Raw genomic sequence first — 17,269 nt, forward strand, 5'->3', positions numbered from 1 at the left:
TCTATAGAGCTCCGGATGTCACGTGACTCTCAGAGAGCAGACGCCATGCCATGTTGGCAGGCAAGAAATGTAAACAAAATGAACGGGATCGGCTTGGATTTTACTTCGTCGGAGTTTACTTCACACTTTAAAACCGAAGAAATCATTTAAATAGTCAGAAATTAAATAGACTAAACATCTCCGACCAGGGGCGTCGGACTGGGGGGGGGGGGTATCGTTTACACAGGGCCCACTGCAGGGAGGGGCCCTGAGACAGCTTTGAATAAAAATGTTTTATTGTTGTTGTTTTTTCCCCCCAACTTACTTAATGTCTTAATAAACTTCCCTTTACCTGGATAAAGAGGTTAAGAAACAGAATTTCGCCTTAAAAATAATAACTGAATAATCTCTGAGGCATCTATCACCCCTTAAAAATGTGCAAAATGGTTCAGTCCACACCAGCGGCCAGGGGCTGCACAGCCGCATGTACAGCTATGAGGCATCGCAGATGCCGACAGCCAGAGCTGGAGGCAGGAGAGTCAGTCATGTCTTTTCCCAAGAAAGGGAAATCTGGCTTCCAGAAAAGAAAAGAAAAGAAAAGAAGAAGGAGGAAAAGTTAATTGAACAGAAGCAAGTAGAAGGACGGTGAGCAGCAGCAGCAGAACACAGTTTTAGCTGATATTAGCTAGCTCTCAGAAGCTGCATTCATGTTAGGTGTTCAGTGTTAAACGCCTTTAGTTTCACCATCAAGATCAAATATAAATTAATTAGTGTTATCAGTGAAAACACTAATTTATATATACATACATATATATATATATATATATATATATATATATTTATATATATATATATATATATATATATATATATATATATATCAGAATTATTATCGCGGGCGGATGCCGCCAATTAATTCGCGGACCTCGCAGTAAAAACAGGTTCACTCTGTGTGGATATTTCAGCTCCTTCCCAGTCATGGACCAGGACAAACTTGGTATCGATGGATTCGTGGTAATCTCAGGAATGAGAAGCTGCCACTGTTTTTCGTATAGCATGATGACACTGGTGTTAGAGGATTGTTATTGACTTGGTTAGACATTTTAAGCCTATTTTAAATTTCTTTATATTGATCTTGAAAACGGACAATCTTATAATTTGGCTGATAATGCAGGGATTATAAAATTTAGAGTACATTACATTCACAGAGAGAACCTGGTTTATTTCATGTCATATGTATTTAATATATCAACATATATCAGTATTAGCAAAGCTTAACATCATGAACCATGACAGACATGACTGAAGAGCAAATGAAGATATCATGCCAGGCACTGATGAGAAAATATTACAAGGATCTCACAGCTGAATTTGAGAATGAGATGCTACACCTGAGAACAATATATGGTGCCACATTTCCACACATTCAGTCTCCTCTTGAGCTGCTTAATGCCATCTATACAGGATGCAAATACAGAGTATTTTTAGAGAAGTTTGTATTGGACTGAGGATATTTTGCACACTACCTGTGACTGTTGCTGGGGGTGAACGGGCTTTTAGCAAACTGAAACTCGTGACAAATTATTTGAGATCAACAATGTCCCAGGATAGACTGAACAGCCTAGCTCTTCTTTCTATTGAAAGCCAATTAGCCAAAGGATTGGACTTTAAAGAACTCATAAGTGATTTTGCTAACATGAAGACCCGTCAGTGGGCATTTACTGGAAAATAAATTCAAGGATTTTTGTTTGAACACATTGTTGGCAAATAAAAATAATTATATGTGAAGTCTGGGCATTTCACTTTTATTATGCTGGCATTTGTATTTGCTCAACATGGTGGTTAAACTAAGATCATATTTATTATCTTTTCTTATAGCATGACAAAAAATGTGTAAGAGAGATATTAAGTTTTTTTTTTTTTTTTTTAATCTTTTATTTTCATTTATTGACATTAAAATAAAAATACAATCAGAACTAAATTGCTGCAAGCCAAAATGAAAAAGGGGACAGAAAGAAGAAAAACTTATGTTGTCTGCCCCTTTTAACTAAAATAGCATTAATACAAATGAAATAATCATATGACTCTTAAGGAAATTGAACAATATAGTTCCTGGACTTGTTGGCCGACAAAATCTCAACCCATGAATTTGAGAAAAAAATAGAAAAAGAAAACAAGTTACACAGAAAGAAGCATTAAGTTACAGATCTATATACATACATATATACACATACAAGCACATACTAGGTTAATATTTAGTTCCTTTAATCCCCCCCACCCCCCTCCCCTCAAACATTTATGTAACGGATCTATATAAGTTAATTGTTTTATTTTTTATCTCTTTTTTGAAAGTCAATATTGTTTTTGCATTCTTGAGTTCAGTATTCAATTTATTCCACAATTTAACTCCATATATGGAGACACAATGTTCCTTTACGAGTATCCGATGTCTAGGTATATTAAATAATTCATGTCCCTTTAAATCATATTTGCTATGTCTTTTTGAAAATCGTTTAATTAATCCTGCAGGTACGTTCCTTTTGTTTGCATTATACATAAATTTTAAAATATTGTAGTCCACCAGATCATAGAATTTTAGTGTTTTTAATTTAATAAATAATGGATTGGACGGATCTCTGTAGTTGCTCCTTGTGATTATTCTTATTGCTTTTTTCTGTAAGATGTAAATGGAATTTGTGTAAGTTTTATATGTTGTTCCCCAGATTTCAATGCAGTAGTTCAGGTATGGTACGATCAGTGAGTTATATAACAAATATAATGAATTATTATCAAGCAACCCTTTTGCTCTATGTAACAGTGCAATCGTTTTAGATATTTTAGTTTTGACACTGTTATATGTAGTTTCCATGACAGTTTTTCATCAATGATGACTCCCAGATACTTGACTTCTTGAACTCTTTTAATATTAATCTCATCTATATTTAATAAAATTTCATCATTTGAATTTGTATTACTAAATATCATAAAACAGGATTTATCACTGTTTAATGATAGTTTGTTTCCATCAAACCATAGTTTAATTTTTTTCATCTCTGCTTGTATCACTTCTATCATCTGCTCAACATTATCTCCTGAATAGTAAAAAGTTGTATCATCTGCAAATAAGGTGCATTTTAATATATTGGATGCCTCAACAATGTCATTTATATAAATGATAAATAGTTTAGGGCCCAATACCGACCCTTGTGGTACACCACAAGTAATGTTATTTATATGTGATTTTGTGTTGTTTATTTGAACATATTGCTGCCTATCGGTAAGATAACTTGTTATCCATTTTAGGGCCATCCCTTTGATGCCATATTTACAAAGTTTTTTAATAAGAATTGTATGATCCACTGTATCGAATGCTTTTTTTAAATCAATAAAGATACTTATGAGATGATTTTTTTTGTCAAGGGCTTCCGATATTTCTTCTGTTAATTCCATTAATGCCATGGATGTTGAATGATTTGTTCTAAAACCATACTGCATGTCATTTAATATATCTTCATTGATCAGGAATCGGTCCAACCTGGCAATATATAATTTTTCTAATATTTTTGAGAATTGTGACAATAAAGATATTGGTCTGTAGTTGGAAAAGATATGTTTGTCTCCACTTTTATGAAGTGGTATGACTTTTGCAATTTTCATCCTGTTAGGAAATGTCCCTGTTGCAAAAGATAAATTACATATGTAAGTCAATGGATGAATAATACTTTCTATTATATTTTTTATTAATGTTATGTCTAAACCGTCACAGTCAGTACTTCTTTTATTGAAGCATTTATTGATAATATTTCTTATTTCATCACTAGTTACTGGACTTAAATATATACTGTTTTCATTGCTTTTGATATTCTCACCTATACTATAATTTGTTCTTTTTGGAATGCTTTTTGCCAGGTCAGGTCCCACATTAGTAAAAAAATTGTTAAATTCATTTACTATTTTACTGGTTTCACTAATTTCAGACTGTCCATTTTCAAAATAATTTGGAACAGTTGAAGCTATTTGATTTCTTTTTATGACATTATTTATTATTCCCCAAGTTGCTCTAATATTATTTTTGTTTTCTTCTAATAAATTGCTATAATATTCCTTTTTTTGTCTTTTGATTATAGAAACTAATTTATTCTTATATTTTTTGTATTTCCTTTCTGCTTCACTTGTTCTTAGTTTTAAAAAACATCTATATAATGTATTTTTTTTTCTTACAGGCGTTCAGCAGCCCTTTTATCATCCATGGTTTGTTCATCCTCCCTCTTTGTGTTTGAGTTTTTGTTTTACAGTTTTTGTCATATTGACTACATAATATACATAAGTAATTGAGCATGGGGGCCCACCTAGAAGACTTGTACCTAGGGCCCAGAATTTGGTGCTACGCCCCTGTCTCCAACCCTTACCGTGCCCCTGGGATCCTTTTTAAAAATGCCAGAAGCTGTCGGAGCGGACTTATTACGGACCTGGCCGGTGAACGCCTTGGGATTCCCCCGGAGGAGCTGGCCCAAGTGGCTGGGGAGAGGGAAGTCTGGGCCTCTCGATGCTACTGCCCCCGCGACCTGACTCCGTATAAGCGGATGGAAATGGATGGATGGATGGACAAATAACATAGATTTATATGTAAGTAGTTGAAATAGAGTGCTGTGCTGTTTGAATGTATAAACTGAACTCCAAGAGAAATCACTAGTTTGATTTTTTTCCGTGAATAAAATAAATATGTCAGGCAGGAGCATCTCAGGATCTGTCAGAGATCTGTCTCGGTGAGACAGATAATAGCAATCCAAAGTGCTTTTTATGTGTGATCTGACAATTGATCAACCATTGCTTAAAAATTAAATACAGCTTAGTCAGTTAATTGCTGTGATCATAAAACACGTAAACGGCAGCACTGTTGCTATGAGTAATAAGACAGAAAAAGCCACGTCAAAATAAGTTTAGGAAGCCCACTAAGAATCGTAATAAAAGCATTTAAAATAAATACCACACACAGTTGAGGAAACGTTGGTTTAAGTACCTGATATGAAGTGGTCGCTGCATAAGCGAAAACCTTTACTCTCGGAATCCCACAGTTTCATTTTAGCCCGGTCACTAGCACGTTTTATTACAATGATCCAACGTTTGCGGCGCTCCGGATCTTGGGGAATCCTGTAGATTGCTCATCCCTTATGTTGTCCGCTTCTGTTCTGCATCCTGGGGCACAACAGGAATCTACCATATTTCCCATTTGATTGAGTTTTCTGACAATAACAAATAGTCCAGCTGCCGGCTTCTGCCTGCCAATATGGCGCCGTTTCGATTTGAACTGTTGCATGCCGGGAGAAGTGACGTCAACTCACGGAGCTCTATAGAAACAAGGAAAAGGTAATTTGCCCAGAACAAAACTTTAGGTGAGCCAGATTACTCATTAATAAATGAATGACTGGCTAATTCTTTGTATTTGAAACAATTTTAGCTCATAGTCACTGGTTCCGTTTACATGTCAAATTTCTCCTATCCGATTCAAATCTTGGTTGATCAAAAATCCCAAATCTCTGTTTACATAAACGCTAACTGAAATGATCCGATGATGTTGTGTGTATACATGCACCAAGCATTTAATCAGATTAAATAGGTTAGGCACAGAGTTGTCTGTCCCAGAAAAAAAAAATTGTAACCAAGCACCATCTTGTCCGCACGTCTTCTCCCTCACATTTTCTGTTGTTATTCTCTAGCTTTGTCTGTTGACCGACGTTATTTTGTGTGTGCCGAGTGTATCGGCATTTTGAGCCTTTCGGTCGTCGACGTTCAATAAAATTGAGCTCCCGTAGAAGACCACTTCTGTTTACCTCCCACCATGATTTCGACTTGTCCTGAGTGTTTGCAAAGATGGAAAGACGTCACGCTGAGGTTGCACACATGTGGAGGGGGTACTACTCTAACAATCCACTTGGGTGTGTACATGGACATCAATCAGAATGATGATCGGACAAAACCACCTCTCTCAATCAGAATGAAATTTCATTCATCTCATTCTGATTAGGCCATATCAGATCAAAATATTCCAATTGACATGTTTACATGAGGAATTATTGATCTGATTGGGCATTCCAATTACTTGTGCCCATGTAAATGTAACTACTGGGGCAGCAGCAGCTCAGGAGGTAGAGTGCAGGGTTTCCCTTACATAGGCGTAGCCGTGGCGGCAATTGCCCAGGGCCCACAAACTCTAAAGGGCCCAGGGCAGCAAGGGCACGAGCAAAATACTGTATCTGTAATCTCCCGCTTTATATTAAACTAGTGTGACCGTACGTCCTGTTTTCCCCAGACGTGTCCACTTTTCACTCTCTGTCCGGGGCGTCCGGACTGGGGGTTCTGGAAGAAAATGTCCGGCTTTTCATCCAGGAGCAGGGATCGAATTATGGGGGAGCTGTATATCATACACATCCAAGGGAGCCGCAAAAAAGTGTTCTACCTATATTACATCATTTAAGGACTCTTCTGAGCAGAGAGCACAGACAGCTGCACAGCGCTTATCGTTGCGCAGCGCTACAGGCTGCTGCGTCCAGCGCACAGTCCATTCTCAAAGTGGCGCAACCAAAAAACTATAATTAACACACGATCATTCATGTCCGCACATGTTCTCTGCTTTCTGTCTTATTTGTGCCTGAAGTGCTCTGCTACTGCGGAGCTCATCACCTGTGCTGCGGTGATTTCCCCTCACTGACACAGCATCGAAACGCGCACTCCGCTTTGCGGTCAGGAGATCCCTTTGATCTGCTCAGAAGTAACTGATGACGTGAAAAAGTAAGAATACAGGCAGCAGTTTTTCTGGAGAGTTTAGAGGAGATGCAGGAAGATGAGAGACAGACAGGACAGGAAAATAGTTCAATAAAAACAAGAAAACAAAACAAAGTGTTGAAAAGTAAAATGTAGATTTATCTCCACTACACGTTTTTACCTGTATAAAACAATAAGTTATACACATGTAATATTTATACATCGGATACGGTTCAGATCACCTTCAAATCTCAGTCACACACCCAGGGCCGTTTCAAGGCATTTTGGGGGCCAAGGCAAAATGCCCCCCACCCCCCCCCCCCCCCGAAGCCTCTGTGTAATTCATACCCTCTCCAGGAGTATTAGTTATGCAGTGTTTATAAAAGCCCCTCAGACATTACTGACATGTTCTAATATTATCAGATGAAAAACTAAATTATCAGACATGCTGTCTCATCTGCTGCTTTTCTAAACTTGCAAAAAGTAACAAAACCATTTGAAAGCCACTATTTGTGGATTCTCTGAAAGTTTCCATGGAGTGTGTGACAACTTATTCTTTCATTGATCCTATCGTCTAATCTCACAGCTGAAACAAGCATCCTTAATAATCTGTGCACAAGAAGCTTGCCGATGCTGTGGTAAAACAAAAGGTATAATAATTTATTATTAATGCAACCTTGTTGCAGCACTAAAGCAGAAAAATTAGATTTTGCAATAAATATGCTTTACATATGAATTGTTTTAGAGCTCTTTTATTGACAGAATCTGATATTAATTTAGTTCTTACAAAAAAATAGGTCTGAACATGGTTTGTGTGGCATTGCCATAGAGTGACGTCATAAACACAGATCCCCTGTCCTCTTTTTTGGAAATGGAAATATGATCACCCTATATTCAACAAACTGTCCACCCGGGCTTTTGCGCTGCACAAAGACGCTTTGCTGCCTATGACTTTGAACGTCAGTTGAGAGTCAGTCTCATGCAGACTGACCAATGAAGAGAGGGCCTCAAGTTAAGACCCTCTCCTCATTGGTCAGTCCACACGAGGTGGGTCAAAGGTTACCCTGAGCGGATAACGTGATGTCAGGTATTCAAGTTTTGAGTATATTTACTGCATATTACAGTAAAATATTCTGTATGTGACCATATTATGGTGATCCTTCGGTCGTGATGATGGGGCCCTTTAATGTTGTTGCCCAGGGTACAACAAAGTCTTAACCTGGCCCTGGCCACGCCCTGTATTTTACCGCTCCCTCCTGCAGTCTTCCCCTATTAAAATTTAAAATGATTCTGTTAATTCGTGTATCAATAGAAAAAATCTCTGCCTCTGCCAGCTGCAGTAAATGTAGTTTCCAAATAATAAATAAGAGGTTCATTCATCTGTGTATCTCCTTTGATCCGCATTAGTGATATTTTCAGTACCAGAACAGTAAAGCAAAGAAACAGATTCCTCAGTTTGTTAGTGATTTTATTTATTAGGTGCATCTGATCTGTTCTATTTTCCTCTGAAATGAGATCAAATCAGTGCTTCTATGGGTTGGCCCCACTCTGCACTAGAAAATTTTACTTTATTTAGAGACGTGTCATAATTCCCCCCCCCCCCCCCCCCCCCCCCCACACACACACACACACACACACACACACACAGACAACATGACCGGGGAGTTCAGATTCAGTAACCTTTCTCAGGGATCCGCTGGAATTTACCTCTGTGAGGCAAACAACGCTGTCGGATCAACCTGAAAGCCAACAAGCATAAGAAAATACACCTTCACACAACAATGCTCCAGTTTAGGCGTAACACTCAAATTATTAATGAGTCAGATTTTGGAATTTTTCTATCTTTTTGTGCCTCAATCTCCTCATGGCTCACTGGTTCTGTGACACCAGTGAGTCCTTTTCAGGAAAAGGTTGTTTTTATTGTCTAAAAATAACTTTGTGTACTGCATTTGCTTTGTGGTTCTTGTCTTCCTGCTGCTGAGTCATACAGTTCCTAGAAAGTAAATAATTCTGCAGCCTCCTGTGACTCAAACCTTACAGTCTTGTTTGAAACAAAAAGAAAAGGGAAGCAACAGAAACAAGCAAACTGATCAAATAAAATAGTGTTGAGTAAAAATATAAATATAAAATACAGTAGCCAAAATGATCGTTCTAAATTCCCTTCAACCACTTTCTAAATAAAGCAGAACAACTCTGAGTAGTGTTTTGGCAGTGTTGTCTCACAGGGAACGAGTGTGCTGTCTATTAGCACCAGTGGGGAGTTCAGTCAGTGATTCAGCTTCTATTTCAGAGAAGATCATCACTTATATTTAGACTCGAACTACATCGTTTGAATCCACACACTCGGCTCGTGTCTGTGAGCCACGTCATTGGTGGAGCCAGCTTCCGACGTGTATCTCCTTGGCTTCTGGATTCAGCTTTGGGCAGTGAGTAATGCATTTTCATTTCATGTAAAAGCTTCAGTTCCAGACCAGAGGTTCTTACCATGGGGCATGGAAACCCAGCCAAGAGCTTAGGAATTAATTAACAGAACATTATAGGAAGAAAGTTTGCTGCATACACTTTTTATTCTTCTCCTCAGGAATAGCAATGTGACATAAGCTGCATTTTTATAACTGAAAATCTTCTCAAAGCAGCTCTAAGGTGATTGGATTAAAAACATTTAAATAGCTGAAATCTAAAACAGTTGTCAAAATATCAACATCAAACTGAAAAAATACTTAGAAAAGTTTAAATGTGCTGTAAAATGTTTCCTGCATGAAGATACTGTATGAGTAAAAGGTGTACTGTGATAATCCACCTAATGATGTGACTTAACTGTATGCTGACCAAATGATGGATAATAACAGAATTTATGGGATGCTGCAATGGTCATTGGAGTAAAAGAAAACTATTTTTTTCCCAAATTTAAATGTTATTTTTATAAGTGAGAGTCAGATTAAAAACACCTAACTTTTACAAAATTATATTTTAACTTCAATTTAATTCAGATGCAAACAAATATTGAAAATAAAAAAGAAGAAAATGCAAGTCAGAGCTATCAGAGCTAGAGGCAGCCAAAGAAGAAAGAAACGCAACCTTAAAGGTGAGTTTGACTGAAAAAAAAACCCCAACTTTTTTATGTTTTTCTTTTATTATAATAAGAGTTTTTCATGCTGGCTGAACATAAAAATTGTTTCCTACTCTTATTTTCTGCATTAGCTTCTGATAGAAAATAGACAGTAGCGTTAACAACTCCACCACACAGAAGAAGCTTCTCCAGGCTTGTGTTATTTGTAGAGATAAAACATCCACGTTGCAAGCCATTGGTAGAGTTGCATTGCTGTTATCCAATCCGAGGCGAGATGTCCAAATATCAGCAAATAAGACTCCAAAAAATGCCATCTTAAGCTCAGTTGTGATGTGGGCAATGTTTAGGTCGGAGAAATTGTGTACTCATGTAAGTTGTGGCAGAGCTTGTCTGATTGCCAATCAGCGAGGGTGCTTTATAAGCTCAGACGCTGAAGACTGAGAGGAGAGGAGACGAGTCTGATGGCTCCGAGACCTGGGACAAGCACTGGGAGTGCGTAGGTTAGACCAGGAGAGCCTAATAGAGTGTAAACCTACAACATGTGTGGTTTGAGTGGTGTGGGTGAACCCATTGTAGCTGGTGTATTGCTACAGTGGTGCCCAACGTGGGGCTCCCACACTCCAAACAAAGGCGGGATGTCCCATGGTGCAGCCGTTGCTCGACACAGCGACCCTGGACCTGGTTGCGATTCTGGGGCCTTTGATGACTGACATAGCCAGGAAGACCCGCAAGTCCGAGGGTCTGCTACAGCCTGCAGCTGAAGAGATTGCAGAAACAGGAGGCAGCTGGTGGCCCGACCCAAGGATGTTGAAATAAAAAAGAAGAAAATGCAAGTCAGAGCTAGAGGCAGCCAAAAAAAGAAATGATAAATGACCTGGGGCCTCATTTATCAAGCTTGCTTACGCACAAAATGGGGTCGGAAAACCGTAAGCAACTTTCCACGCAAACTTTGGGATTTATGAAAGAAAACTTAGTGGAAAAATGTGCGCAACTTTAAGTTGACTAAGGACCTGGCTTACGCACATTTTGGACATGGAGAGCACCTGCAGTGCTGCTGCTGAGAAGGATAAAATTATGAAATCCTGCAGCATTATCACTTGTACCGCTTCGTTTTCACACAGAACAAGACCCCCCCCCCCCCACACACACACACACACACGCGTGCGCACATACTCACTCACACCTCACACACACACACACAAACACACACACACACACACACACACACACAGAGAGAGAGAGAGAGAGAGAGAGAGCCTGAAGTGCAGAATACGAAATGCAGAATATCAGCAGGGGGACAGATTGAGACAGAATGTCATGCGTCTGTGACAGTGTGTGTGTCCTGTCACTGTGACCCGATTGATCATGCACCCTGGCTACGTGGACAGGGGAGATCTCTGGTTGGCTGACTGGTTAGTGCACATGACTTTCACCTGGGAGTCTGGGGATCGAATCCCGATTGGCCCATTCTTTTTATATCCACCACAGATCTCTCTGAATAATTCACAACATTGACGGCTTCAGCAACGCTGTGCCACTTCGTGGATTTTCTCTTGTTTTGCAAAAGCACATCCTTTCATTTCTCCGCCTCACCCACAGGTACCTCAATTTCTGCTTCTGTGAAATTGCGCTTCCTTGATCTGCCTTGATCTACGGTCGCCATGTCATTGGCGAAGCGTTGCAACAGTCGGCTTATGTACATGCATGAGATCCACAAGGCACTTTGCATTGACTATTTATGGCAGTAAGTGGGCGTGGTGAGGGCGGGATGTGACTAAAATGCAGCTGAGAACCTTTCTAGATAGTTCCTGATTAATGAAGCGGAGATTGCGTGCAGCTGTGCGTACTCCATGTTTGGTAGATCACAAACCTACTTGGCGCAAGTACATTTTTTTTGCTGAGCTTGAGTACGGTTTTAGTAAGGATTCTACGCAATGTTTGATAAATGTGACCCCTGCACTTTCAGAGTCAGACTCCAAAGCGCTTTACACTACAGTGCATCACTCATCCATTCACACACTGATGGTGATGAGCTACATCACTGGGGCGTACTGACCAGGCTGCCGAGCACTCTCTGACTACCACCAGCAGGCAAGGTGGACTAAGTGTCTTGCCCAAGGACACAACAGCACATTTCTGTCTGGAGCCAGGATCGAATCTGCAACCTTCCAATTACTGTTGAGCTACTACTGCCTCTTTAATAAAGAGTGTAAACCTGCAAGCTGAGTGGTCTGAGTGGTGTGGGTGAACCCAGTGTAGCTGGTGTATTGCTACACAAATGCTCCACTCCTTTAAAAAAGCTACATTAACATACATAACAAAAAACAAGCTAAAATAGAACAGATTCACCTGCACTAGGGCTCAGTTACAGCCTGTAAGATGAGAGTCTTCCTGCCTTCTTCAGTTATGAGATAGAAACAAAGTAGTACGTTTGAAGACCAATGAAAATGTGGGACAGTAACTCAATGAAATGAGTGAAATTACAGGACAGTCCCACAATAGGCAAAACACCTGGTTATGCTTTGAAGTTCCCTCTTTTTTGTGGTTTTATTCTACGTCTGCATGAACAATATTCTACACAATGGCTTTGCACACAGACATGTTATTATTTTGAGGGCCACTTTCCCTCGCTGTACACAACACACATCAAACACAGAAATCGCAACAAAAACCCCCTGCAGATTATTCTAGAAGTCTTGCTGTGATTTAGTAACAAGGTCTTTGCAGAAAAGTGTTACAACTCTGCACACATTGAGACACCTCACCGAGACGGTGTTGTGTTCACCAGAAAAACCCTGCTGCATGACTTGGTGTATAGGTTATTTCTGTCTTTGGGTTTGTTATGTCGCTGTCCAATGAAATCTTTGTTGTCCAAAATACAAGTAAGGTTTCCATGTTGGTTTGATTGTCTCTGCAAAAACAGTCTAATCCTTATATTCTCCATTTAAGACCTTCATACGTTAGTCAGTGGGAGACAGAAATGTTAGAATATAACAAATAAAAATGTAATTTGCATTTTCCTCTATTTCTCTAAATTGGGTAATTTGTAACCAAATTCTAACGAGCACACTATAGATATTTTTGTTCACTTATTAAAGCAAATACACCACATGGCTCTTATTACTGAGTATTACAACCACCTCTCTAGTCATGGCCACACTTAGAAATATTTGTTCAGTTACTTAATCATTTTGAGCAGTAAAAAAATGCAAATGCATTAAAAACATCTGAACAATATGAGAAAAACTAATTTTTATTAAAAGATAGAAAAAGGAAAAAAAGTTTAACCTATTTAAACAATGTCATGATACACATCCCTCTAATGGGGAGGGGATTTATAAACATGTGTGCTTGCTTTGACACAGAAAATGAAGTAAAACTAACTCAGTGTTTTTTTCTTTAGCTGTGGGAGGCTTGGAGTCGCTCTGTTTTGGAGAAATAAATAAACAAAAAAATGTACCATTTGGACAAACAACTCGCATGTCATTGTGACTGTTCTGTTGATGTTCTGTTATTTGGCTTATGATTAACATCTAAAGAGGTGCCAACTCAGTCATCAGGAGGACCTAAAATCCAGTCAGTAACCCCTGTATAGTTGTCAATGTGGAAAACATATCAGCTGCTTCACAGGTAGAACCAGTTGAACTTATCAGACATCAGCTCTGTACCCAAAAGCTGCATGAATTATGACACATTTGTTGATCCTAAAGCCATGTGCACCAAAAATAAGACTAGCCTCTATGCATCTTACAGTTTCCTGCTTTGGTCATAGGCTCTGGTCCAATCCCAATACTCGCATTGCGCCCTACGGTCTTCAGCAAAGTGCACTTGAAGGAAGTGTGCAGGAAGGCTTTGAGTTCTTAGCACAAGTGTGCAAATAATTGCTGAATTAGGAGAGTGAGCACTGCGTCATCGACCGCAACACATGTAGGCATGCCAGTCGCTGTTTGTGCTACATTTAAAAAAATCTTTATTAACAATTTTTAAACTAATAATTTCTTGAGAAAATTGACTTTCATTGCACATGAGCCATTACTCATCCTTCTTCTCCAAATTCCCATGCAGCAATGGATTGTGGGTAATACCAGGTTGTGCAAGGTTGCAAAAGGAGCGCGGTTAACTTCCGCATTTGAGGATTGGGATACCCTATGTACTCACACCCCTGGACTGGCACAATCGAAGGGCGCAAGGGTGGAAGTGCAAGTATTGGGATTGGGCCTTTTACACCACAGACGCAGCAGCTTCATCTTTGTGACCAAAGCATTATGGCACGAGTAGCAAGGGTGGATTTAACAAAATGAAATATGAAGAAAAGATCATCCCTGTAAATGAGACACTACAGCAGGAGTAATCCTGTTCCTGGAGGGTGGTGTTCAGCATGTTTTAGTTGTTTCCCTGTTTCAACATACCTGATTTCAATCAGCAGGTGATTAACAGGCTTCTGCAGAGCCTGATTATGTAAACTTCTGTGTGGATAATATAATACCCACCAGAACAGTGAGATGCTTCGCTAATAACAAACCCTGGATCACCAGTGAACTGAAAAATCTGCTAAATGAGAAAAAAAGAGCCTTCCAGGAGGGAGACAGGGAATTATTGAGGAGTATACAGAAGCAACTGAAGATCAAGATCAGAGACAGCAAGGAGGCATACAGGAAGAAGCTGGAGAACAACCTACAGAGGAACAACATCAGAGATGTCTGGTCAGAGATGAAGAAGATCACAGGCTTCAAGCAGAGGAAGGATTGCACAGATGGCAGCCTGGACACAGCCAATGAACTGAACAAGTTCTTCAATAGGTTCAGTTCAGGAACAAACCCGGCATCCACCTCGCCTGTCTCCAGCCAATCAGACATCCCATCCTCCTCTGATCCAACATTTTCCTGTCACACGCCAGCTCTTTTGTCCTCTAACGCAGTCATGGACTCTTCTGGTTCTATAAATCTGTCGTCAACCAAGTCAGGAGATGCTGCTGCCCCATTTACCTCCCCTTCCCACCTATTTGTCTCTAGAAGTCAGGTGAAGAGGCAGCTGGAGAGACTGAACAGGAACAAGGTTGCAGGTCCAGATGGTGTCAGCCCCAGAGTACTGAAGGCCTGTGCAGAGCAGCTCTGTGGGATTCTGCAGCACCTCTTCAACCTCAGCCTGGCCCAGGAGAAGGTTCCAGTCCTGTGGAAGACATCCCGCCTTGTTTCAGTTCCAAAGAAAACTCGCCCATCAGTCAATGACGACTACAAACCGGTTGCCCTGATATCCCACATCATGAAGGTCCTGGAGAGACTCCTGTTGGTCCACCTGAATAAGCAAACTAGAACATATCAGGACCCGCTGCAGTTTACTTATCGCCATGGAGTTGGAGTTGAAGATGCCATCATCCAGCTGCTTCAACCAATCCACTGTCATCTGGACAAAGCAGGCAGCACTGTGAGGGTCATGTTCTTTGATTTCTCCAGTGCATTTAACACAGTCCAGCCTGATGTACTTGGCCAGAAACTCCAGAAGACACAGGTGGGGGCCTCAACTATCGCCTGGATTAAAGACTACCTGACAAACAGACCACAGTTTGTGAGGCTGAAGAACTGCACATCAAACCAGGCGATCAGTAACATTGGAGCACCACAGGGGACTGTACTCTCACCATTCCTTTTCACCCTGTACACCTCAGACTTCCAGTACAAATCAGAGACCTGTCATCTACAGAAATACTCAGATGACTCTGCAGGTGTCGGGTGTATCAGAGATGGACAGGAAGCTGAGTACAGAGAGCTGGTGGAGCGCTTTGTGGCATGGTGTGGAAACAATCATCTGACCTTGAGTGTGAACAAAACAAAGGAGATGATTTTAGACTTCAGAATAAATGGGGTGGAGTCAAATACTGTTTCCATTATGGGAGAAGAAGTGGAGGTGGTTGAGGAATACAAATACCTTGGAGTTCACCTGGACAACAGACTGGACTGGAGAAAGAACAGCCAAGCTGTTAACAAGAAGGTACACAGCAGACTGCACTTCTTGAGGATGCTTAGGTCCTTCAATGTCTGAAGCAAGATGCTGCAGATCTTCTACAAGTCTGTTGTTGAGAGTGTAATCTCTTCAGCCATCGTCTGTTGGGGTAGCAGCATCAGAAGCAGGGACCTGAAAAGGCTCAACAGCCTAATAAAAAAGGCTGGTTCTGTTCTGGGGACGACTGTGGAACCACTGGAAGAGATGATGCAAAGAAGGATTCTCCAGAGAATCAAGAAAATGATGGACAACCCTGAGCATTCTCTTCACAAGACTGTCCGACAACGGAAGAGTGTCTTCAGTCAGAGGCTTCTTCAGTTTCGCTGCAACATTGACCGCTACTGGAGATCCTTCCTGCCAACAACCATTGTAATATACAATAACTCTTTGATGACTTGATTATTATTATTATCCTGAGCTACTACAGCAATCAATTTCCCTCTGGGATTAATAAAGTATTTTTGAATTGAATTGAATTGAATTGAATTGATGAGCTGCTGCACAGGTGATTCAACCTGCTGGATACCAGCCCTCCAGGACCAGGAATGAGAACCCTGCACCACATTAGAAATGTCTGACATCAGATAGTGAAAGTAATTATGCATCCTCAGATTTTTTTTAAGTGCTCAGAGATGTCAGTCTTAGAGCTGGGAGTCACTGGATTTTTATGTTTATCTCAGCTCCGAACAGGGCTGGAGTGATTGTTGGCAACACTGTTGGATCTGTGCTCCTCATCTTCATCATCCTTGTCTTCATTGTGCTTCTTTACTGGAAGCTGAGCAACAAACGTCGCTATGAGGAGGAATTCTCCAACGAGATCAGGAACGACACAGCAGCTCCAACACAAACAGGGAGGCAGAGAGCAGGAACCTTCACATGGTTCTCACTCACCATCAAAACGGTGGAAGAAAACTAACCTTCATTACTGATTCTGAATACATATCATCAGTGCAGGGATAAAACAGCTTTTTGAAACAGATTGCATACACACATAGGCTTTCCTTGGCTCTATAGCAATAAAATGAAAGGGTGACAGTAAAAAAAATGATAAAAGATCATTAACAGCCATGAAAGACAAGATAGAAGCTGTTGAGAAACAGATCAAACGAAAAAGCCAACCAGTAAGAATCAAGCAGGAAGAAACAAAAGACAGGTGGAGGAAACAATGCTTTATACTTATGTAAAGGATGGGTAGTTTACATCTTACTTATGAACCATAAAATGTGAGATTCCATAGAAATATGAAATATCAATCTGATGGATCTTTGAATATTTTAACCAGAAGATCAGAACTTTTTATTGCAGGGATTAAGTGACACTTCGTATTAACTCCAAGGAAAGAGAGAGAGTCAGGTTTAAAATAGTTACGGAATTTATTTCTACACAATTTAAACAAGACTAACTTAAACACGTTGTGTACTGATGGACTAAGGTGGAGTGAGACATGAGATGAATGAT

At 40.1% G+C, this 17,269-nt stretch overlaps 1 pseudogene; it reads left to right on the forward strand.

The window, feature by feature from the left end:
• Nucleotides 1–16,912, forward strand: part of LOC129164192 (coxsackievirus and adenovirus receptor-like) — a 35,442-nt pseudogene extending 18,530 nt beyond the window's left edge.
• The last annotated feature ends 357 nt before the right edge of the window (nt 16,913–17,269 follow it).

Source organism: Nothobranchius furzeri, chromosome 6 (genome assembly GCF_043380555.1).
Source record: "Nothobranchius furzeri strain GRZ-AD chromosome 6, NfurGRZ-RIMD1, whole genome shotgun sequence".
In the NCBI taxonomy this organism is placed as follows: Eukaryota; Metazoa; Chordata; class Actinopteri; order Cyprinodontiformes; family Nothobranchiidae; genus Nothobranchius; species Nothobranchius furzeri.